Here is a 24,374-nt window from a genome sequence, read left to right on the forward strand (position 1 = left end):
CGATTGTTTGGGGTCACAAGATATGCTCCATTGGCGTGGCCAAGATCCAGCTGTATGGTGCTCGATCTGGAGAAAGCATGTGATACAGTGGAATGGCCCTACATTTTTCATATGTTGCCTCTGTTTGGCCTGGGGCCATATTTTATCTCACTAATGTAAGTGTTGTATAAAAAGCCAGTGGTCAGAGTAAGAACTTCTCTACAATACCGGTACACAGGAGGGGAAGCTCGGCACATAAGACGGCAGACCACATCAGGCTCTGAATCCGCAGACAACCGCTAAATCCAGCCACCCCCTGTAACCAAGGCTTTCTCTGTGGGCAAACGTGTCTAAACTTAAAAACAGATGCCTACGAAGTAGCCAGACGTGGATCCCAAAGAATAGGATACACCACGAATAAATGTATCATCATTTGAATCAAATGCAGCTACTAAACTCTCCTACAGAAGATAGAAATGATCAACATTTCTCAAAGTGATTCCAGATCAGAAGAACTGAGGGAAACTTGCCTTTAAGGGAAAACGAAAAAACATTAGTGGGCCCTATGGTCAAGATCCCCAAAGGGAAAAACACCTTTACTTTATGCAACCTTGGACCCCAATACTAATTGTCCTAAGGAAGGTGTAACCGTATCAAGGGTACCAACACCGAAACGCGTCGATGCCCGGAAAATACTGAGAATCCAAGAAAGCCTAGAAGATATCAACTGTATACAAAATCTAACAACTGTGGTATAACTTTGCAAATTTAATAAGGCTATTGGATCCCATAGATCAGTTGACACAAGATTCGAGCTAGTGTTACTAGTGGGGTTGTTGTTCCTTTGTTCTGTATATTCTGTGTTATTGCTATTTCTGTATTGTAATGTATATGGTTCATGTCTAGATCCCTATATGTTCTTCTTCTTAAATCCAGAATATTTTATGTATGTGTGTTTTTTTAACAAAAACTTTTTAGTATGAAATGTAATCTACTTTGTTGACATTGTATTTTTCTTAAATGGATTGTATGTTTTCAGAAGAATTGATTGATCTCCTTCTGAAATTTTAATATTAGATATTCATTTTTTAATAAAAGATTGTAAACGCTATACTTTGATATTTGGTGTGTCCCTTTACAATAGACCTACGGGCCCTGTGGACGTAGAAAGTACATCTGTCCTTTATTCGCTGCAATCTCTAATACTATTCCAGGGATTTTCTCTAGACTTACTTGGTCGGAGTAAGAACTAGACTGTTGCTGTTGCGTCCCATACTGGTGTGTAAGGATACTCGTCAGTGCTGCCCCTTCTCCGCCGTCCTTTTCTTACTGGCCGTGGAACCATTTGCGTTAGCCATGCGAGCATCTGCAACTTATTAGGGCATCCGTATGGGAGAAGCAATTCATGCAATTTCTTTATATGCGGATGACCTCCTCTTATATGTACGAGATGTTGGTAGGATTCCCGATTCTGTAACGGATATACTTAATCAGTTTGCCCATCTGTCGGGTTTACAGGTTAACTGGGATAAGTCATGTCTGTTCCCATCCAAACCTAGCACGCCTGACCCGATGTTCTCTATTGGTGGCACCCTGGTCATGTGGCAGCCGTCCATGTTTCGTTATCTGGGCATTAGCATATACCATATGGACCGGGACCTTCTGGATGGCAACCTCACCAGAGTTCTTACATCTTTGTCATTGCAGATGACCTTTTGGAAATCACTCGCTATCTCAGAGGCAGGTAGGATCTCACTCATTGAAATGGTGGTACTTCCCCGCCTTCTTTATTACTGTGCAAATCTGCCACTGTATCTCTTTCTTTAAACCAATAGAACGCAAGATACGGGGACTCATATGCCACACATCATGCTGCAGAGTGGCGCTCACAAAGCTATACCTTCCAAAGGGACAGGGAGGACTAGCACTCCCGAATCTGGAACATTATTATTTAGCGTCCCAACTTTAGTGGGTTGCCTGGTGGGTAGAAGACAAGCAATTAGCTGACACTATGAGGAGGGAGGCTCCCCTAACAGTACATGCTATTCTCTCTATTTTCCACCCCTCAAAGGGAAAAGCAACTCACTCCCACTATTGCTGCAAGTAGCTTACAGAAGTTTCTGCTGAGCATTGTTTCTTACTAGGCATGTAAAACCTTATGCCCCAGCGCTCCCCCTGTTTGGGACACATAAGGGGCCCAGTTACACCAAGCCTACTGACCTTGTGGACTGGCACAATGCGAGAATCCATACACTTGGCGATCTATACAGTGACATCAGGCTTGTGCCATTCAGTGATCTGGTACGAGAAGAAGGTATTGCTCCTGAGGCACCTCTTGGATTAGATTTTTACTAAGCAAATGAGGAGTTATCACGCAAGAGTTACAAACAAACATGGTAATTCAATACATCCACGTAATGGGGAACGACAGTCACCTGATTTGTGGGTTTGCAGATGCCCTTCAACACCATATGGCAAGAGTCCAGGCCCCACTGAGTGCGAAATAGTAGTCTGATATGGGCCGCTCAGATACAGAATAGAATATGGTACTAACAAGTCCCACAAAAGTCCCCGTAAGGCAAGATTTAAATAATACAATTTTAAATAGTACTCTGAGCGTACATCATCACGGAGAAAATCAATTGGTATTTTCACAGAACTGACTCACACTATCCTCGCTGCACCCACTTAGATGTGGACATTGTAAACATGTTAAGGGCATGCCACAAGGTTCTAGATCATCTATCAGAGGGCACAGAGTGCTTAGATCATCTATAAGAGGGCACAGATAGACAGCTGCCACAGTCATGGGAATCATGCTTATTGGGACAATTTCCTAGAGGCAGGGAACATAGGGCTACGGGCAGGTTCCTAGATTTGGGATTTACAGTGGCAAAGAGACTCATTACAAGATATTGGAAGTCCAAGGATTCCCTGTGTTCCTGGCCTGGGCCCGTTCTGTTCTAAACTGGGTGACAGCTTGTTAGACCTGGCATCTTTTGGCGTGTTTCCCCTGAGTTTTTGCTTACTGACTTCCCGGCTTTGACTCTGTTTTTGCTGGCGTAGTGTTTTCTGCACAAGTGCTCCTGTGGTAAAATGTGTTATGGATTGGTGTTGCCATGATTGGCCTATTTGATTTATGTGTCAGTCCTTAATAAAGTGCACTGCATATGCCAGGGCCTGTAAATCAAATGTGTTGGTGGGTTGCAGCACTGGAATTTACCACTCACATAAGCAGCCTGTAAAGTCTGGCTCAGGCCTGCCACTGCAGAGCCTGTGTGCAGCCTGGGACTGCCATGTCGACTTGGCAAGTGCACCCACTTGCCAGGTCCTAAACCTTCCCTTTTTCTACATGTTAGTCATCCCTAAGGTAGGCCCAAGGTACCCCTGTGGGCAGGGTGCAATGTATGTGAAAGGTAGGACATGCCCTGGTGTATGTGGCATGTCCCGATAGTGAATTACAACCCATTTCAATTTTCACTAGTGCAAGGCTACCTGTTCCCCATGGGACAGAATGTGAAGTTTGTTTATAACATATTATACATATAAATGTCCCTGGGTACTAGGTGGGGAAACCAAGTTTAGTAGGCCTGGACTCATAATCTAAAGATGCATTTTTTTGTAAAGGTGATTTTTACTTTCTGTATTTGAAAATGCCACTTTTAGAAAGTAAGTATTTTCTTGCCTAACCATCCAGTGTGCCCCTGCTGGGTTTGTGGATTGACTGTCTGGGTTCTGGATACCAAGGGCTGGGGGGCAGGAGTGGCTCTGGATAATCTAGGTGGGCCAGGAAAGGGCTGAACAGACCTGGGCGGCATTTAGAGTAGGGGGAGGAGATTTCCTTGCACCTTATTGGGCCTAGTCTGCCTCTGACAATGCCATCTCCACCTGCTGACATGAAGCCACGCCAGAGAGGACAGAACTGTTTTTGGCCAGGTACAGACAATCTCTGCCTTCAGATATAAAAGGATTATGTGGTATAAATATTGGGGCCCAAAACACTGAACTTTACAATTCTTTTGGATCAAGAAGACTGCCAAGAAGGAGAGCCTGAGATGCTTTGAGGAGGAACTATCACTCTTCTGTGTGCTTTGCTGTGTTGCCCTGCAGTGGCTCCTTCTATTTTGGGCAAGGAAAGGACTAGACTGAACTTTCTGCACTCTACTTTTCTGAGTTTCTCTAAGGGCCTGAGGTAGAGCTTGCCCCCCTGTTCAAGAAGTCTCAGGAACAGCAAGGACTTCAAGCTCTTCTGCCCTCAGCACTGGGGACTGTGTGTTTTGTGCTGCAACAGAAGAAAAAGCAACCCAACGCCGTCTACGATGCTGCTGCTGACTCTGTGTCCTGAAGGCACCGCAGAGAATACCACCGCAATGCCGCACTGTGTCCCTGGGCTCGTAAAGTTAAACAACACACCCCCCTCATTGCGCACAGCAGCCTTGGCATACTAATGCCAGAGCCATCGACTCCAGTTCGTCAGCCGACGAAAGCGCTTCAGCAACCACAACGCCGCTGCTTGCACCACGACGAGGACAGCATCACCTCGCACTGCGACCCTCGTCTCACAGACAATGCCATCTAACGTCGCCACCGAGCAACTGTTCGCACCAAGACCTGAGGGCATTACACGCCGCACTGCTGCACTTCGCACCCGACGCCAGCGCTCCTGACTTTAACAGAGAGAAGTTTGATCTGCAACGCGTGTGACTTCGACGCCCCAACGACTCCTGCACCGACCTCCGGAACCAAAGCCTGCGGACGCCGTGCTTTAGGAAGCTCAACAAGAGGTTGCCAATGTCCTGCATTTCTAATGGTACTGTTTTGTGGGTCTTCCCGGCCCCGTATCTGGCTTGCAACATCGTGGTCTGCAAGAACTGTTTGGATTTGTCTGTTCACAACGCCGTGATAGCCCCAGTAGGAACTATCAAATTCAAGGAACTATTTTTCAAGGTTATTTTGATAACCGAAGATTTCTAAGTACTGTATTGTGAATTTTCATCGTTTTTGGTCTTGTCTTGAGTACATAAAAATATTGGATATTTTTCTAAACAAAGGGTGTGTCCTTTCGTAGTGCCTACACTGTATTACTGTTGAATATGTGCAAATGCTTTACACACTGCCTCTAGAATAAGCCTGACTGCTCGTGCCTGCTCGTGCCAGGCTACCAAGGGGGTGAGCCGGAGTTATCTTAGGAGTGTGACTCCCTTATCCTGACTAGGAAGAAGGGTCCCTATTTGGACACAGGTACCTACCTCTGCCAACTAGAGACCCTCATTTCTAAACGGCTGAGGGTGTGTCCCTCAAGAGGGAGGACAGACTAGGTTTACGGAAGATCCCGCTCTCCCATTGTTGGAATACAATCCTCGCAACATAGCGGCTCAATCTACAGTCCGAATTATACATACTAACCTCACAACAAACAGAGCCTGAATATGGTCAAGTCTAGGGATAGGAAATTGTCGTTGACATGATGGGTTGACCGCAGGGTCTCCTGTGACAGAGCATATATACGAGACACGGTTTTGATTGGTGATGTAAAAAGTACATGACTTACACAATTTCTGCTAAGGGGAGCTGTCCTGAGCTTTGTTGTATCCTGGGAATGTTTAGGTTGCTAATACAGTATATATACTGATCTTAAAACTGCATGGGGAAATGTCAAGATCCCTCGGTAAGCTGTGAGAAGAACAGAATACAATACAAAATTGATGAGAATATAATGGATAATAAGTTCAATGAATGTAAATACTTACTGATATGCCTGGGTACCATTGCCTCATGAACGTGTACCATGTACCTGGTAGATTTTACCATTAAATTGTATATCTCCGTAAAAAATTACAATAAACATATCAAACAAAAAAAATACATGGTTACACTATATCAAATGTTTTTTTTTTAATGAATGCACAAGCCCTGCTGTTCAACCCATCCCTGGATCTTCCACACATCTCTTGTGCATGCAGAATTCCTGCTTTCAACTTCAGGATCTTGCCCACATCTCGTCGGTGCACAAGTCCTGCCATTCAACCCCCAAGTCTCCTATACTTCTAATGTGGATGCATGAGCCTTGCCGTTCAACCCCCCAAACGCCCTGATATCTGCTGTGCATGAATTAACTCTGCCGTTCAGCTCTGCTACCCCCCATAAGTACCCAGTGCATGCAGGATCCCTGCCTTATGAGGCCTTGTGCTTCCCTCACAGTTATTGTGCATGCATGCACCATGTCGTGCAAGCCATCTGGTCTTCCCCACACCCCCTGCAGCATGCATCGACTCTGTCGTGCATGCAAACTCCTTGGCCATCCCTTGCACAATGACTCACGGACCACAAGTTCTTAATTTAGCAATAAAGGACACTTTATTAAGACAGGTTCCATATATTTTTCTCAAAACACATTTTGCCATTTATGATCAGTCCAATCCCTAAGCTTATACCAAACTATCTACAACCTAACCCCCCAAATGTTGACCCTCCAACAAACCTAGAAGAACTGACCCCGTTGATAAAATCCCCCTCATTCTCATTTTCTTTTCCCGTGACTGTGTACCCCACCTCCCCCCTTTGAGGATGGACAAACCCGCTCAAGGCTGCCCACCCCCAGAAAAATTCTGCTTACCAAAAAATGGCTAAAGAAAACCTGTCTTATCATGGCACGAAAATCCTTGACAAAAACCCCCTGGCAGTAGCCAAGGAAAAATTCAAAATTTGCAAACATTCGTGACAAGAATTTTCAATTCTATTAAGGACTAGGAGGCGAGGATTACGCTATCTCATTTCTTTAATGAAATGCCCAGCAGCCATAGAAATAAAAGAACTACAATACCCAGAAACACATGGGCAACAACCATAGAGTATGTGGTATAAAAGGTCATAGAGACAGTCACTCTTCCTCTTTCTTTCGTGAGAACAAATCCAGGAAAACAGAACAAAGCCAATCCGGAAAGTCAAACAAGGAAAACAGCATCACCAATCCAGGAAGGCCAAGGAACATCCCGAAGGCAACCAGGTGAAGGAAACTGAAGGAAGAAGACTCCGATGGAGCAGGAAGGTTGACACCAAACAGCTCAGAAGACTCCTCATTTGGGATCAGATCCTGAAAAGAAGACAAAGCCGTAATACCAAGCTATGCAAAAGATTGTGCATAAAAGCAAGGGAGGGTGAATAAACAGTATGCATGTAAGGAAAAAACATCATGAGCATAAATGCAGAATATGATTACTAAGAAATGCATACAAGAACGGGTGGGATAATCCTCGCCTCCTAGTCCTTAATAGAATTGAAAATTCTTGTCACGAATGTTTGAAAATTTTGAATTCTATTGCAGGACAGGAGGCTCCGATTATGCTTGTTTAAAGCTGATCCACCACAACAGAAGCAACAGTAGCAATAGGTTTAAAATAAAACGTCTTGAAAACAGAGTCTGAGGACCAATCAGCGGCCTTCATAATGTCAAACAAAGTGACCCCCATGGAGTAAGATTTAGAAGCCATGGCTCCATGAGTGGAGTGTGCCCCAAACACAGAAACATCGATCCCAGCCTCAGCCATGAGCCAACGAACCCATCGAGCTAGAGTAGCAGGGGTGACAGGACGGAATGGCTTTTGCAAAGCAATTAACAACTGACCCTGCACATCTGAACGAATAGAAGCAGTACTTACTTCATAATCCTTGAGGCATTGGACGACACATAGATTAGGACGAGCAGGGAAAGCGGGATAAGAAATAACTGTAGTGTTTGTCTTAGTACGCTTGGTAAGGTGAAAGGTAACGCCTTCAGGCGTGAATCGGCGGCCGGCCAGATCCAAAGCACGGACATCAGACACTCACTTGCAAGAGATCAAACACAGCAACATAGTCAATTTTGCCGACAGTTGCTTACGGGAGAGCAAAGAATTAACAGGCCAGGCCTCCAGAAAGCGGAGCACAACCGTCACGTCCCATAACGAGACGTATTTAGGTCGTGGAGGGTTTGCGAGACGAATACCCTTCAGTAGCTTAGAAACCAGTGGGTGTTCACCTGCAGGCTTACCGTCCACCGGGAGGTGGCCCGCTGAGATGGCCGAACGAAAATTGTTCACTGTGCGATATGCCAAACCAGAGAAAGCCAGTGAAGCCAAAAAATTGACTATGACAGAGACATCCGCCGAACCGGGATCAACTTGTCGTTGAACACACCAGTCACACCAACGCTTCCAGGATCCCCTGTAACGTTTGTGGGTGCCGGAAGACCAGGCGTCAGTAATGAATCTGGAAGCGTCCGCAGAAAGGCCTGGGACTGACCAGCGTTCCCCGAAATCCGCCACGCTAGCAGGAGGAGAGATCCTGAGAGAATTAGGGGATGCGGATTCTGAAGAGGATCTAAGAGGAGATTCCACTTCTGAGGAAGAAGGAGCGGCACTGCACAACTCATCTCCAAGAGAATCGGGAACCACGGTTGAGCCCGCCACAGCGGAGCAATCAAGATGATCTCAGACTGGAACCGTTTCGTGTAAGCCAGAACCCTGGGTATCATCATGAAAGGGGGAAAGGCATAACACAGAGTCGACGGCCACTGCTGAAGAAAAGCATCCGTGGCCAGGGCCTCCGGATCCGGTCTCCAACTGAAGAACAGAGGGAGTTGAGTATTGAGCCGAGAGGCAAACAGATCCATGTGACACGGACCCCAAGTCCGGAGAAGAGCGCGAAAGACGCGGGGATGCAACCTCCAGTCGCTGGAGTCTTTCAGGTGTCTGGAGTGCCAATCCGCAATCTGATTGTCGCGCCCGGGAAGGTATTCCGCAATAACTGTGATCCTGTGCTTCAGACAAAAATGCCAAAAGTCCTTGGCAATCTCCGCCAGAAGCTTCGAGCGAGTACCGCCCAGCTTGTTGATGTAACGGACTGCAGACACGTTGTCCATGCGGAGAAGAATGCAGCATTGGGACTGAAGGGGAGAGAAGCACTTGATCGCAAAGGAACCCAACAGGAGTTCCAGACAATTGATGTGGAGAGAAAGCTCTTGAGGAGACCAACGACCCCCGTCGAGACGGAACCGCACCGGGCTCCCCAACCCCACTGACTGGCATCCGACTCGATCACTAATTCCGGGGAGGTCCCGAAGAGGGCTCGACCATTCCAGGCCTCCATGTGGTCAAACCACCACTGCATCTCCCATTTCGCTTCCTCGGAAAGAGGAATTTGGTCCGAGTAACGAAGACCTTTCCAGAGATGACAGATCTTCAGGCGCTGTAGTGCCCTGTAATGCAGGGGCGCCGGAAAGATCGCCTGAATGGAGGAGGCCAACAGACCGACAACACGTGCTAACGACCTCAACGACACAGTCGGTTTGGAAATAACAGTAGTCAGCTCTCTCTTGATATAGCATATTTTCTGAGCGGGTAAGAGAAGTTGACAGGTAAGAGAATTGACCTGGAAGCCCAAAAAGTCCAAAACCTGAGTCGGGACCAAGACAGACTTCTGGATGTTCACAAGGAATCCCAGAGACTGCAAGAGATCTATGGCCCAGTCCAGATGGGTCAACACCCGAAACGGAGAGTCCGCCAGAATGAGGATATCGTCTAGATAAATTATTAGACGGACACCCCTCGAATGGAGAGACTCCACCACCGGCCTCAGAAGCTTCGTAAAGCACCAAGGTGCTGACGAGAGGCCGAACGGGAGAACCCTGTACTCGTACCATTCCCCCAGCCACTGAAACTGATGAAAGCGCCGATGAGGGGGAAAGATCAGGACTGACAAGTAAGCGTCCTTGAGATCCAGACGAACCATCCAGTCCTTTTCCCGCAGAAGATCCCGCAACAGATGGATGCCCTCCATCTTGAAATGCCTGTAAACCACGCTCCCGTTGAAATCCTTTAGGTTGAGAACCAAACGGGATCCCCCGCCTTTCTTTTGCACCAGGAAAACCGTGCTGGCAAACCCTTGTGGATGACGCATGGTTGGAACTATGGCTTCTTTTGACAGAAGAGCTTCCAGTTCCACGGAAATGAATTCCTGCCTTGAAAAAGAAAGAGGAGAAGGAGGGTGGGTCTGAAGCGGGCGCTGATAGAATTCTATTTGGAAACCCTGAACAGTCTCCAGAACCCAAGCATCACTGGAGATTAATCGCCAATTGAGTAGGAAATACTGTATCCTGCCCCCAAGAATCACACTGCATGCAGGAATTAGGCTCACCTGATGTGTTGGAATCCTGGTATCCACCATAGGATCCTCCAGAATGACCTTTCTGGTACTGGCCACGTCCTTTCTTTGAAGGGTAGAACTTGGACTTGTTCGAATAACTGGAGTCCTGTTGATGGCCTCTGTGGGACTGGGTTCCCCTTTGGGTAGGCTGACCACAGCCGGACGGACATCCCCTACCACGTCCGGCCCTGCCAAAAACCGGACGAAAGGCCCGGCGTAAAGAGGCCTGAGCTTTGTCCAAGCCACTAAAGGTGTTGACAAATTTTGTGAGCTCCTTTAAGAAAGGTTGACCAAAGAGCAAACCTTGGGCCTCCGGACCTGCCTCAGAAGTGCACAGCTCAGCTAGTTTGGGATCAAGTTTCAATAATATCGAACGATGACGTTCGCTAGAAATGGCACAATTTGCATTGCCGAGTTGGCAAATGGCCCTCTGAGCCCATTCGATTAGGTCGTCAGGGTCCACCATAGTGGAGGACTCTTTTCACAAAGCCAAGGTCAAGGATCTTAGTGAGGGGACCCATAAGGTCTAAGACCTTATCCTGGCAAGAGCGCCAAGACCGGTCCAGCCCTTTCTTAGGGTCTTTCGCAAATTTGCATAGGTATGTAAGCATCGTGGGATCAACTTCAGGAGTATCAGCCAGGTGATCCGCTAGGTCTGGACGCGGACACTCAGAACGAAGACGGGCCCTCACGTTTTTACCAAACAGCTGACGAATGTGAGCCTGCACGTATTGTGCCACCGCAGGTGAAGGAAGCCAAGCAGAAGAGTTAGGGTGGACAATGTCCGAAGGCTCAAAGGATAGGACAGGGGGATGCGTGGGCGCATCCACATATTGTTCTTTGCAGACCTTCTTTTTAGGAGGGGGACCTGTATGGTCAGAGGAGGATGAAGAGTCATGATCATCCGTGTCCGCAGGGGAAGCAGCCATAGATTCCTCAACTCTGGGCATTGGTTTAGCAGTTTGCAATGCTTTAGCCAACTTCCGAAAATCCGAAGAGTGAGGGTTATTAGGAGAGGTAGCAGACGTGCGCGAAGCAGGAACCCATCCCTGCTGCTGCGAATACTGGGTCAAATGGCGCTTCAAAGGCGTGATGGCTCTCACCAAGGCTTGGTTGACCGAATGCTGGACCCCTTGGTCAAGCGCCTCTACCAAATCGTACTCCAAGGACTCTGAGACGTCGTCCTCCTCATAATAGTCATCCCCATATGAAGCACTCATTGTCTCACTGAGTGAGAAAGTAAATATATAGCCCACTGGATGATTAGAATCCTGTATGACAAAGGCAAAATGCAGGGGGAGTTCAAAAACCCAACAGCAAGCCAAGAAGCAGGAAAAATACTGTCAAATTCGAAGTTTGAAATGTGAAAGGAGGGCTTGCTGAACACCAAAAACACACTCTAGGCAGAGCCTATCCCAAATTTTACTACCCAAGCGTCTCTGCAACAATGGGCGTCTGAGGGGTTAACACGCTGGCTGTGGGCGTTGACGCTGACAAGAGGCGTCTCTCAGGAGGCTCCGTAATGCCGAAGAGCCAAGGAACCAGGAAATGACTACCGCGCATGCGCGGGTTTCCAGGAAGCCAGAAGTGTGCAAGGAAGAGCTCGCGCTGCAGCGCGCGAGGCTCTCAAAACCCCCGGTCTCCCGCTCCACACAGAAAGACAAACAGGCGACGAGCGCCCGCATCACTAGGAAGGCGAACACGCACTTCCAAAATAAACGCCGAAGAAGACAGAAATCGAAGCGCCGATAGGACGGGCAACAACAGTCAAACGCGTGCCGAATAGGCAAACAAAGCGCAGCAGTGTAAACAACAAAGCGCTAAGAAGCACAAAGCACGCAAAGCAAAATTAGTCAGACAATACCAACAAAAGCGATAAGGTAAGACAAAATGCACTTAACTGGCTGCGGAGCAGCAAAGAAAGAGGAAGAGTCAAGTCAAGTCAAGTCATAATGACTGTCTCTATGACCTTTTATACCACATACTCTATGGTTGTAGTCCATGTGTTTCTGGGTATTGTAGTTCTTTTATTTCTATGGCTGCTGGGCATTTCATTAGGTCCTTACAGCTGGAAGCCTGCTTTCCTTGGTCACCTGTTGGACAGACCCCTGAGCTGCCGCCTGTGCACGGGCTGCCTCTGTGCGCCAGCCGGGCACTCCCCACCTCGCCGAGTTTGCCTCTAGCAGAGCCTGGGAAAACACAAACCTCCCCGGTTCATTCTGAAGCCTGCCCCTCACTTCGCAGCAAACCACTCGGAGAACAGTGGCTTGCCTCAGTCCTGAGAAGATAAGACAGTTCTCTCAAATGCCTGGCTCGGTCTAGTATTATCCCTTATGGCAAAATGTGTAATGTAAGGAAGATGGTGTTTTTTATGGGTTCAGATGTGACATTTGCATATATTTTATTTGTGAAAAGTTTGGGAAATGCTACAAAAGAACATGCGCATGCACTTCCACTTGGATAATTTTTTTTTGTTGTTGTTGGCAATTTGAAATCTTTTATCTGCCTGCCTACACGTAGGAAGTGTACATTGATTTAATGCTCATAGTTTTCCAGACCTGAAAGTACAGTGTTACAGTTGCAACCTGTTACTTCCCGCTAATCCGATCATTTTCTCTCTCTGCCGAAGGCACACCGAGTTGGTGGTTGGCCTCCCCTAAAAATGTAAATAATACCTTCTGTTGTTCGCTTTCCTCTAGGAAGCAAGTGCAACGGCGCTGTTCAACTCCACAGGCTCCTTCCTGCCAGACAGCAACGCGACATTAATGAACTTGGCTCAGGAGGCGCTACATCTCTCAGACTGACATTGATCTCCATCCTGGATTATCACAACCAGGTCAGAAGCAAGGTCTTTTCACCTACTGCTAAGAAAGCAAATGGTGAGAGACTTCTAGTTGAGAGGCATTCCATATTTAGGAATTTTGGCAGTGTCGCTGATTGGCCAGTGTGTGCTCTTTATCTGACATCAGAAGAGTGTCAGCAAGATGCCCTTAGCCCAGGGGTCTCCAACCTTTTGTGTAGTGAGAGCTACTTCTGGTCAGTGTGTGGAATTCAAAAACCTTGGAGTCCTTTAAAAGCAATAAGAGGCTGGCACAGAACTCTGAAATATCAAAGGACAGTTTATTACACTCATGTGAGGTGAGGCTGCGTCGCCCAAAAGCCATGGCAAATGAATGAGGCAGTCTGAGGAAGTCAGAAGGCTGATGCCTTATATACATTTCAGACTTACACAGTAAGCATACATAAAAGGGGGCAGTCTTGTGTTCCTGTGAGCACACAAGGAATACCTAATAAGGACATGTGGAACCAAGTGGGAGGAGCTAACAGTTTCAGAACGTAGTGAACACATTCCTATGTAAAACTTAATCAGTAACAGATGCAAACTCTACCAGGCATTTCTGAGCATGCGTGGAAGTGGAGGAGGCTAAATATATCTTGTTACTAGGCAGACTTCAGGCGCAGCTAAAAGGAAGGTAGGACAATACAGATAGTGAGCACATGGCAGCACATGGTAGTCAAGATGGCCTCCAGAAACTAAAATGGCTTCTAAAAAACGGGTAAGATAACTTCTAAATGCGAAATGGCTTCTGCTAACGCTAACCCATTTATGCTAATTTACAACAGATGGCCCTTTTAGCGTTTGCTGAAGACATTCGTATTACTCAGTAGGAACATGGAAAACAGGTGCTCATTAATTTGAACATAATTTCGTCAATTTTCTAATTCATTGCTAGATAACCATTTCCATTCTAAACATTTCAGCAAGGGTATGACCAGGAATACTAAAGAACGGGACATTAGGTCATAAGCATACATACAAACAGTAGGAAGAAATAATGACCGCTATTACAGAGAAATTAGCATTTTCACAACCCTAAGCAATAGCAAATCCTAAAATCTTTCAGAAAACACTATATACTCATATAAAACAGTATCAATGCAATCCTTCAATGCTCTCAAGTTGGGTATAGATACTATTCCACAGAGAATGAACTTTTATTCTACCTAAACTAAACAGAACACTACTCTAGAATATTGCAGGCAAGACAATAAAAATTAATTCCACAACACCCAGTATTTTTAACCTTTAAGGAATCACTTTTATAACCACAACTTATGCCCAGAGTCCAATTCCAAGTCCCTCTGGCGGACTATTATTGCTCATCGAATCTCTTCATCCATCGCTGCAAGGGCCTCATCATTTCAAGCCTTCCATAGAAATGTATCTCAGCATCCGTTGGAGTGCCCCTTTTGGCAAACACTCATAGTTCAGTCAAAAGTCTCCATGTCATAAGGGCAGTGCACCAGTGTCTCTCATCTGCGGCAGACACTACGGCAGACACTACAAATGACGTGCTCTTCGTGATCAAGGGCACAAAGCATCTCGTGCAGATCCAAGCACTGTCAAGGAAACTCCTTTAGCAAATCAGCAGCACTTTCAAACTCCAACACTCCTTGTTCGGTGTCAGAGGACGCTCAAGCTGCTCGTTCATGGGCACCATAAGATAGTGCCTCTCGCCAATCTCGAATTCTCCATTTCATTTCTTTTTCGTTGGAGCAAAGGTGAAAAAGGGAACGGTGTGGCCAACTTAGACCAAGGCTCAGGCCAAGACACAGACCAAAGGACTCAAGGGCTTCAGGCCAAAACTTAGGCCAAGGGCTCAAGGGGCTGTACACTGTCAGAGGTTGCCAGTACATAACAGGTACCTTTTTGCGCTTTTTTTTTTCAATTCAAATTCTGTTGCAAAACCAAAGGGACTCCTTTTCTTCTGTCGTGGAACGCTGGGCAGTAGTGTGAACAAAGAACTAGGGTATACCATTGATGGCGTGCAGATTCCTTACTGGGTGCTGGGACTATAGACCAAAACTTCCTGCTTTTATCTATGGCTGTCAAGGATAGGAATTCGAATTCATCTTTGTCATTCGTTCTGCAGGTGTCACTCTCCCTTTGACTCTGGAGAATCCTGCAGAACCTATCAATGTAGAAGATATGACACAATTGTTAGTTTCCTTCAATTGTTGTACAAAAACAATTCAATATTTAACAAGGGGATTGCAATCAGTTACCCTACAATGTTCAAGAGAGGGGTCATACACCATGAGACTATCATAATCTAAAATACACTATCATTCTCATAGAAGGCAAAACAATGACTCTAGCCTCTTCAATTGTGTTTCCATATGAGAGCATGTCTTCTATCATCTAGGGGTAGGCAATTACATAAACATTTTATCTGAGTGGAAGTCCTTACATATAGGGGCATCATCTAATGGGTAAACATTTTCCTAAATGAGAAAATCTGAGTGTTCCTAAATCCCTCACCTAAAACATTTCAAAAACGAATTTACATAACAGATGATCAGGGGCATTCACACAATGGCTAATTTATCAAAAATGCGAAAACAGAGAAAAAACAAGAGTACAAACTCCTAATGTTTCCATTATTAGAACACATGTGGTCCATCAAACATTAAAACAGCAGCTAAAAGAACTGAGAACCTAATTAGAATGGGCATTACATTTTTTCCACATTCAAGAATGAACATACAGTGTCTCCTGTTGAGATGAGAAACTTTCCTTATTATATTAAAAAAAAATCAGTTAACCAGTCTATCACTAAGCTGACAGTCAGACTGGAAAGCATCAAAAATATAGGCCTAAAGAAAAAGTCTAAAGAGAAAGAAACAGTCTGGTCAGGTCATACTAAGGGGAATTATGCATAATGTTGTTGTTCCTATTACATCTCTGCAGTCTGGACACAATGCAACATCTGGGGAGAAGCGCCTCCTTCAAGGGAAAAAAATGAAAAATGTCGAAAAAATGAAAAAGTTAGGTCACCTTTTAACAAGAGCCACAAATCTATAATTGCATCCTTAGGTCCAATCAAAGATATGTATATAAATCTGGGCCTGCCTGTTCCTTAAGGGAGAAAGGGCAGTATCTGTATTGTGGCTTCCTGTATATCTCTTTTATTTTACTTCAATACTATTATGTCCAAATTTTAACATCCACTGGTGAGGCGAATGTATTCTCATGATCACAGTATGCAAATATCATATCTGTGAAATTTAGTATGAACAAGAATATTAACCACGTGGTGTAAAGCGACACATACCGTCATACATGTCTCTTCACAACACAGGCAAATTTGTAATAATATCAAAAAGCAGCTAATAAAACAAAACAACATGTCATTACGCTATCATCAAATATACATGCATATATAGTAGGCACAAAAAGCATAAACAAAGCACAATGGTACTTGTAATCAAGCAGAAACGCGTGCATGCATGCAACCCAAAACCCAGAATCCAGGCCAGCTTAATTTGTCAAAATCAAAAATTACACCAAAAGTACGCTTTCATTTTACTCACACCCCGCTTTTTGCCAGGTTATCACCAGTTGCTGGTTATCAAAACTGGCAAATACAACTTACAGTGCCGTTTGTGACCCATAGGATGAGCAAGAACCATTCATAAGGGAAAAATGCAAAATCATGAAAAAAAAAACACACAAACATTTCATTTCAAAGAAGTCATAATAAAACCCATCTCTTCGCAACATACTACTAACATAGCGCATAACAGAGTAAATCTCAACTGTTAACCAACCATCCTCATTGTAAAACATGCTAACCCGCTTTCATAGTGACTGTAAAACTTTTTCACAGACACACTGCATTCCTTGCACCAGCCTTTCCATGTGGCCCCTTCAGACCCCCTGCCCTCAAGGCCCTGAGAGCCTGCGGCCCCTCATGGCCCTGGGAGCCTGCGCCCCTTCACAGCCCTGGGAGCCTGCGAGCCCCACATGGTCCCCCCCTCTCCAAAGCCCCTGAGGGCCTGCTTTTTTTTTTTTTTTTTTGTCTTTAGGGCTGGTCAAGAATGCACTACTCAAAAACAAAAACCTTCATGTAACCCATCTAATGTGCAAGCTTGAAATTCTGCTAATCAGAGAAGCTTTTTCACCAAGCAGTCCTTGCTCCATCTGTTCACTTACTTACTCCTAAACCCCCTTCTCACTGACCTTAAGGTCAAATTCTGCCAGGCCTACCGTGTGGGCCCTATATCCTATTTCCTCCCTTAAACTTACAAGACCAGAAACCATTCCCCACTCATTCTAAGCTACAAGATCAACCCTGTTGAAAAACACATGTTATATAAATGACTTCTTTCAGGAATAAAATGCATTTAGTAAAACATTTACTGTGAACAATTTGCAGAACATAACAACATAGCATACCAGCATTATCTTAAATGTTTGCTACCAGCCTATACAATTGCACTCAGTTATCAGCTCCACAAAGATAAAAGACAGAGTAGGCCCTGCCGAAATTTGAATTATCAATCCTGATATTAAACATAAACCTCTACACCGGGCACAGTAGCTCACTGAGCTATGAAGAACAACCTCAAATAATAACAACCCACACGTTTTGTAATAGATACAAACATGCATTCTCTGAAAGCCAGAAACACTGCAAGGCTATGGTAAATGACTAGAATGCTTTTTAAAAGGTCCAGTTTAACCTATTTTCGACTTTTGAGTTTGGGGCACTTAAAATTGAAAATCCTACACTTGCATTACATATTAATCATCCTTAGAATGTGCTTTACATGTTGCAAGGAGCAAACATGAGGCATAGGCATGTAATGCCTTAGAAAAATGAGCCTTTACGCCTGCGTCAAGTAAAACCCTAACATGCAAATATCCTAATTAGTCAGTCACACATTAATTTAATCAAGTTTTAATTTTAGGAGGTCATAGTATGAGTATTAAGCTTTCTAAATATCTAAAAACGATTTTGAAAAACACATATTTTTTTCAAATAATTTTTTCATGTTTAATAATTTATTTATTGTTTATTTTTTTCAAACCCATTCTGAATTACTAAAACCGCATTTAAAAACCAAACTGCATCTTTTGCCTAACAGTGTAGATGTAATCATGTATGAGCCTATGCGCAAAAAGCCTAAGTTAGAACAAGACATATTTTCGCGCCAGAATTTAAAAGAGAACATTTGAGCCACAAACCCAGAAATATACCCCTATTTCTTTTTACTTGTTTTACTCGTTTTAGGAAATGATCAAAAACCCCAATTGAAATGCCTTCCTGTAATACAAAATAATGCAACTTACTTTTGTAACCCTTTAAAACACTTATTCTGAGTTGCTAAATTCAGCCCGTGTTAAACTACCTTCTAATCTCTGGCTGAATCAACATTCCAATGTTTTATGGCCTGTAAAAAAAAACACCATCTGCCGGTCTCAAGGCAGGAAGGCAGGAAATGACCTGCACGAAGCTGACCCTAGAGCTTTCAGGAAACAGACATTTTTAGAAACCTGTGTGCCACAAAATACATTTAAACTTAGCAAAAATTCACTTGTAGCTGAAACTTTAACATTTTACATGTATGAAAATGCATGTAAGTAAAGGAAGGCTTCAAATTCGTTTTTCCCCACAGAACCCACAATTTAATTTTCAGGCCTTTCATATTCCCAGTAAATGTAAATTTTCAACTCTATCTAATTTAAGCATTTAACATTTTGCACAGATGTGCCTTGTTTAGTCTAAAAAATTACGAGCAGCATATAACTATTTTGGCAAGTAACATGGCAGATTACTGCATTCTTATTTAGTTTCCACCTAATATCAATTAATCCAACATTTTTCTTAACAGACTGAAAAACATCAAGAAATCCACAATCACACATTGAGCTCATTTCACACAGAAACAGAAACATTTTCAAACATGCAAAACACACAATACAGCGCTTAAAGCATGTTTTTTCATAAATTTGCGCCAACGCTATTTACAAGCAGAAGTTACGCTAACAGGAAAAAAAAAAGCCCACATTTTAACACACATTGAACCCACAGATCAACACATAGGACTGAAACAAAAACACGCCACAAACAGATCCTAAACCAAACCAATTGTAAATGCTAGTTGTACGTCATATTTACAAGGAGTGTTTGGCAATGATGTTTCAATTCACAATTTTTCTGACTGGCAGAGCACCAAAAATCGCTCTGCATTCCCCCATTTATAAAAGTGCGCAGAACAAAAGATCTTTACATGTATTATGGCCATATTTTAATTCCGTGGGGATACAATATCACCAAGGAAGAAATATGTTTTCACACCTAAACCTATTTAGGTATCCCTTCTAAGGGAAGCCGGCTCATTTACTTCAAATCACATTATGGTACCGTTCACAAAAGCAACACATTTTAACATGTGAGCTTAACCAAGGACAACAGGCATGCCAAAAAATAGTGCAGCGTATACACTACTATCAAAGGTGGAGGAAATATCCTCGCATTACCTGCCTATATGAGTTGCAACACATACATATCAAATCAAATCACATCAAATCATATTCATATCATATTCTTCGAAGATCAAACGTAGTTCAAAGTAGACAAGTCTATCTCAAATTCAAAATATGCCACAGTAAGCGTTACAAAGGCATTCAAAACTTAGAACAGGCGCCGCAAAATTACTTTTACCAAACATAAGCTGTCCAAATTCTAACTGCCAGGTCTTATCTAACAGTCTATCTTTTTATGTTACATTTTAATACTCACGCCAAAAGTGTTCTCAGTCAGGAGGGTGACATCCTTGGGAGGACCAAAGATCAGGAGAGTCAGAAAACACACACGAGCTGCAGACACAAGGAATCACCAGAGGCGCGCCGTGCACAGCTACCTTCTTGCAGAACCCAGTCCCATGCTGCTCAGCAGTTTTCTGCCTCCTGGCAAGTTGATCACTCCTCCAGATTGCCACCTCTCTGATGAGTCCCATCTGGGGTGCCAATTGTGGAATTCAAAAACCTTGGAGTCCTTTAAAAGCAATAAGAGGCTGGCACAGAACTCTGAAATATCAAAGGACAGTTTATTACACTCATGTGAGGTGAGGCTGCGTCGCCCAAAAGCCATGGCAAATGAATGAGGCAGTCTGAGGAAGTCAGAAGGCTGATGCCTTATATACATTTCAGACTTATACAGTAAGCATATATAAAAGGGGGCAGTCTTGTGTTCCTGTGAGCACACAAGGAATACCTAATAAGGACATGTGGAACCAAGTGGGAGGAGCTAACAGTTTCAGAACGTAGTGAACACATTCCTATGTAAAACTTAATCAGTAACAGATGCAAACTCTACCAGGCATTTCTGAGCATGCGTGGAAGTGGAGGAGGCTAAATATATCTTGTTACTAGGCAGACTTCAGGCGCAGCTAAAAGGAAGGTAGGACAATACAGATAGTGAGCACATGGCAGCACATGGTAGTCAAGATGGCCTCCAGAAACTAAAATGGCTTCTAAAAAACGGGTAAGATAACTTCTAAATGCGAAATGGCTTCTGCTAACGCTAACCCATTTATGCTAATTTACAACAAGTGAAAATCGTAGTGAGCTACTAAACCCCAAGCAACTCGCACATTTTCCCCGACCCCTGATATATAAAGCACTTCACTCAATTATAACACACGCTTCAACTCTGAATAATCAATTTTCAGAAAATGCTTCGGTTTGCTAAGCCTTGCACTCTCTGCCCAGCCTGCTACTTCCAGTAATCCAACTCCACTCTCTTGGCAGCTTTTCATGTCTTCAAAATGTAGTCTACTTTACAATGGTTTACTTTGCAGTCTAGTTTTTGTTTAACTCAATTATGTTCACACACTTCTTGCTGCACTGCACAGATTTCAGATTACAGCATTCTCTCTGCACCATCCTGCCCTACACTAAGCACATACCCATTTTCTCAAAAGTTATTCACTAACAGTACAGCTTCCCAGTGTGCGCAATCGCTACCTACCCTTAAGGCACACAAGTGACAACTTTAAAAAAGTTTTTTTGAATGTGCGGGCATCATTCTGTCTGTGACTCTGTGTACAATCCTAGACATGGTGCTGCACCTGCTCAAAAGGTCAAGGGCCGCTAGTGCATATTTGAATGTATTTTACTTGTCATCATCAGCTCAAAAACCCTTCTGCTCTAACTGTTAATTGTTCAGTTAGCCCACCTCTAACAACATGTTTGATGGGTCTCCTACCTACATGAACTCATTCCCAAGAGCTGGTGCCTTACTGCAAATGTAGGAGATTGGGAAGTAAAAATGTATTTTCTCTTCTGACATTCTCCCTTTCTATGCAACAAATTTTGCAATTTTTCAGTCTGGGATTGAAAACGCAGAGAAGAACAAGACAAAACCCATCAAAGGGACGAGTTCTTTGAATTGTGACAAGGCCCTGCTTCTGCTTGTTGACACGTGTAGAAGAAGGAAAATTTGCAAAGGAGAGGTACAGACCTACCTTTTTCAAAAACATGTACTTTCAGTAATGCTGAAGGTGCGAGTACTGTTCTAGTTTGCCCCAGTCTGACCTTCATTTTCAAAGTGCACCTGATTTTAATTACAAAAATGTGGCTCAGTGCATGTGAGGCCCTTTGATTTCAACCTTGGCTGCCACCACGCTTTACTATGAATGAATAAATGTAAGGGAATTTATAAAGCGCGAACTAAGCCTAAGGGCATCAAGGCGCTATAAACAGACGGGGCTCAGGCACAAGCAGCATCCATACAGAGATTTACTTCACAGAGAACATCCAGGTCTTTAAGGACTTACGAAAGATAGAATGAGTTTGCTGGCCCGAGAGGGAGACGGGAAGAGCATTCCACGCCCTAGCCGCCAGAAGAGAAAAGGTTCTCCCCCCCCATTTAATCTTTTTAAATCTAGGAACCACAAGCAAATTTTTATTAGCTGACCTCAGATTCCTAGCGGGGACGTACCTGTGGAAGATCTTCTTTATATCCGCCGGGCCCTGTCCATAAAAAGCATTATGGGTAAGGTAGAGAGTCTTAAACAGGACTCTGCAGTCCACTGGAAGCCAATGTAGTGAACTGAGAGCATAGGAGGCCGAGGAGCGCTTGGGGAGATCCAATACAAGCCTAGCCGCGGCATTTTGTACCAATTGTAGGCGGCGTGACTGGCCTTGTCTATACCCAAATAAAGGGTATTACAGTAGTCCAGTCTGGCTAAAATTAGAGCCCCCACAACCTTTTTCGGGCTTTAATGGCAGTCTTTCTGATCACCCGAATGAGGCCAAAGCAGGTAGCGACTGTTCTGGATACCTGGCGAGACATAGAAAGGCCAGTATCCAGCATCACTCCTAGATTTTTTCCCTGGGAGACAGCGGTGGGACTGAGACCCAGGGAGATGGGCCACCATTTACTGGACCAGATGTCCGACCTGTCCCCAAAGATCAAGATCTCCGTCTTCTCACCGTTGAGTTTCAAATAATTTTGAACCATCCAGGTGGAGACAGCAGTCATGCAGTTCTTAAAAATAAGCGCAGCATCACTGGGATTTTGGGTGATAGATACCATAATATGTGTGACCTCAAGTCCGAAAGAATGCACCACCCTGGCCAGCGGGGCCCTGTAGATATTAAAAAGGGTAGGACTCAAAGACGAGCCCTGGGGCACTCCGCAGACCAGGGGGCAGGACTCTGAGTAAAAGTCACCCAATCTAACGGTTTGAGACGGTTGGGTGAGAAAGGAAGCAAGAAGGTCCAAGGCCCGTCCGCCCACCCCTATCTCACTGAGACGCTCCACCAATCTCAGAGGGGAGAGGGTGTCGAACGCAGCAGTAAGATCGAGTAGGATGAGGAGAGTGGTAAAACCTGCATCCACCTGTACTCTTATGTTGTCCAACACCGTGGTAAGAGCTATCTCCGTGCTATGCGCCTGCCTGAAGCCATGTTGGGAGCCATCAAGGATATTATGGTCCCTCAGGTAAACACTCAGGTGTGAGTTTAGATGGGATTCAAGGATTTTTGCAGGGAGAGGCAGCAAGTAGATAGGGCGAAAAATGTTAAGATTTTGTGGGTCTAGGGAGAGTTTCTTAAGGATGGGCCTGACCACCGCAGCCTTCCAAGTTACTGGATAGTGGCCCGAAGACATGGCTAAATTCAGGACCATCATGAGATGCGGGATCTAGGCTTCTTTAGCTATTTTTATAACTTTTGGGGGACAAGGGTCCAAAGGGGAGCCGGACTTAATGCCTTCCAGCAAAAGGTTAACCGAGGTAGGTGATAACTTGGAAGTCACAAAAACCTGCTGAAATGATGCTGTTGGAAGAGCTGTTCAAGCAGCTCTTAGTGGGGACATCCAAATCCAATGTGGCATTGAGAAGTTTCAGTTGATCATAGATGTCGGACATTTTGGAGCAGAAAAAGGAGGATAAACTATCACATAGTTCCTGTGACGGTTCTACTTTATCCGAGACTGTCGGGCCACTAAGGAGTTAAAAATTTTAAAAAGCTCCTTAGGGGACGTAATAGCCCCCGTGATCTTTGAATAATGTATTTTCTTTTCCTCCATTATAGCTGCTTTATATGCCTTCAGAATATGAAAGGGTAAAGGTACCTTCAAGGGATTTTGTTTTTGTTTTTGTTGTTTTCAGCGTTTGTCGCACAATTATCAGTTTAAGACCCAAAGAAATGTTGGTCTGGTGTGCACATATGCAACAAATGTTACTAGTTCAATTTGTAATAGTCCCATCAAATGATCTCAATAGAAAGAACAGAGAAGGGTGTATATGAAGAATTGGTATTTATACATTAAAAGAATCAAAGCAGAAGGGTACAAACAATATATATCAACAGTGTTGCAAGAAGTACATGTTATTTACACAAATAAAACACTTCATTGAAACACTTGTGAGCGCTTTCCTTCTTTGGTACAGTTCATGCACTGGTTTTGACGAAGAAAAAGCGATAGTCAATGTTTTGGTCTATTATAAATAAATTGATGAGACCATCCTCAGTACAAAAGAGATATATATGAGGACCCCTAGAGAAATATATATATATAATAACAATTATTGTTCATTCTATGTCATATCAAATATTTACAAAACTATACAGTATTTACATTTAGTCAAAAACATATAACACCCGGAATCTACCCTTTTCGGATAGGTTACGTTTAGAATAGTCTGGCATTTCCAAAACCTATATCAGTCTTTAGACATAACTCATTGTGGACAGATTACATTAAATACAGATTTTTAATCAAAGCAAATCCGGTTTTTCTTAAAAAAGAGAGAGGGAACAGGGATGACAGCATCGATCCTTGCGCTACGATATCACTTGTAATTTCTCCCATTTCTAGTGATTGATTAAATAATCAAAAACATGTCAGTATACA

The sequence above is a fragment of the Lissotriton vulgaris genome, unplaced genomic scaffold (assembly GCF_964263255.1).
Source record: "Lissotriton vulgaris unplaced genomic scaffold, aLisVul1.2 SCAFFOLD_377, whole genome shotgun sequence".
NCBI classification, from domain to species: domain Eukaryota; kingdom Metazoa; phylum Chordata; class Amphibia; order Caudata; family Salamandridae; genus Lissotriton; species Lissotriton vulgaris.